Here is a 2,152-nt window from a genome sequence, read left to right as displayed (position 1 = left end):
AATGATGGTGTTGGGATCCTGAAGGGGCCGTTGCGATTGGCTGATGCAGGCGCACACACACACAGCATTGCAGGATGGAGGCATTCACACAGAAACATGTTCACAGTCATGCATGTATGATTATGAAATTCAAATTAACACAAAATGTACAGATTTGGAACTACATGCATGCACATTCTATTAGACTCAGACATAACAAAACACACAGTCTCATATGGATGCACACCTAATTTAGAATGACATGCATGCACGCACACAAGCACACACAGTGTGTCTTACAAAGAAAGGATTGAAACCAAAGGAAAGAGAAGAGAAGGGGGGGGGTAAGTCTAAATGAATCGTTCTGGCACCGTCTAGTTTACTAATGAGGCTCTGAGGAATGCTGCTGATCAGAACAAGACCCTTTGGCTTCTTTTCTGATGGAAATGTGGTGATACATTACCAGTCTAAAGCAGAGTAACCCCCCCTTTCTCCATCCTGCACCACACGTGAAGGAGTGACTGGTTTGGCAGCAGAGCAGCGTGATGACTTCAGAGGGCTGAGAGTGATCCGCCCAACATTTGGCTTTAAGGAAACGATGACTACAGTGTGTTTATGTGTCAGGATATCTATAGCTCCGTTCACACGTGCACTGCAACCCTGACATGATCTAGACATCACCCGGAGGAGCTGACTGTGAGGACGGACTTGACCTCGCCTAGTACTAAGTCTGCGTAATGTCCGTGTGTGAATAAGAAGAAAACAAACAGGCTGACGGTCATTTACACAAAAACGCTAAAACGAAAATGTCCAAATGGAGAGATGACGAGATTTCGGATTTCTGTCGATAACGGCCGAAATCTCAGACTCGGTTGTTTTAAATTCAAATTACGAAGCGGCTAAGTGACCGCGGTTTCATCTGTGTCACGTCATCTCGTCATGTGCGTCCTGCTCGCTCTAACCAGGCGCCACCGCTGAAACTGAGTATTTCCAGTAAGTGAGAGAGACAGTCAATCAAATCAATCAGTCACATTATATTTATAAAGCCCAATATCACAAATTACAATCTAGTCTCAGGGGGCTTCACAATCTACACAACACACGACAACCTCTGTGCTTACACCCTCGCAGCAGATTATGGAAAACTGTAAACTAAACCAGAAGAAACCTGAAGGAGAGTTAGAAAGGATCCCAGACAGACGTCAATCTGTCGCGTGCTACATGTGTGAAAGGGAAACATGCGTCTCCACATATTGTCTGGAGTTCATGTGAGAAAACAACTTTTAAAATGTACTTTTGCACGTCATTAACCAGAATGTTCCTTTATTGTAAGGTGACCATCAACGTGGAGCTGCACCTTGCCAAGAGCATCAGGTTCAATTCTTCTGCGAATCCCTTTGCCCACTGCGACGTCTACCTCTACAGGGCGCCCACAACCAAACTCCGAGTCCCCAATGGGCCCCCTGCACGGACCGCTAATGGCCCCAGCAGAGCTAAGGGTCGAGTCTTGAGGTGGGAGGACAACACGTACCCTCCTTCTCCCCCCTGTTCGATCTGCAGCCCCGTCAGCACTCGCTTGCTCTCAGGCTCCAGGATCAACAAGCGTTCTAGAACGCGGACTCTGAACCCCAACGCCCCCCTATGAACCCGCCCTGTCTCCTGCAAAATGACATTCCCACACAACTAAACTGCATCATCAACTACGTATGGATGGAAACGTATCTTGTCACTGATTTAAACACGTGGTTAATGTTGTAAAAAAGAACGCAACACAATCACTTACATTAAGGCATCAAAACGAAATGGTTAAATACGTTTCCCTCTAAACGTAATTGACAATGCCGTTTGTCCGGATGAAATGTTCCTCATATCTCGTTGTCCTGGATGTCATCTTGAAAATTGTTCTGTGAATGTGTGTGTTGCATTTTGTTGCCGTTTAACAGAAGTTCTTATTTAAGGAAAACATTTTCCATAGTTTGTGTCAGGTTGAAACTGGAAGTTGGAGCGTGAAGTGTCGGCCTTTCTTGGACTCTGACATCTGTGGGACAAACATGGGACTCAGACGGAGTTCATGCTAGCTTGCATTCTGTTGTACACGACCACTGACCTCCTCTGTATTCTGAAAAATCTATAAATGTTTGCAACTGGGAAGATCTTTATGTAAATTAAAATA

The sequence above is a fragment of the Cottoperca gobio genome, chromosome 16 (genome assembly GCF_900634415.1).
Source record: "Cottoperca gobio chromosome 16, fCotGob3.1, whole genome shotgun sequence".
Taxonomy (NCBI): Eukaryota; Metazoa; Chordata; class Actinopteri; order Perciformes; family Bovichtidae; genus Cottoperca; species Cottoperca gobio.
Note: the sequence above shows the minus strand (reverse complement) of the source record.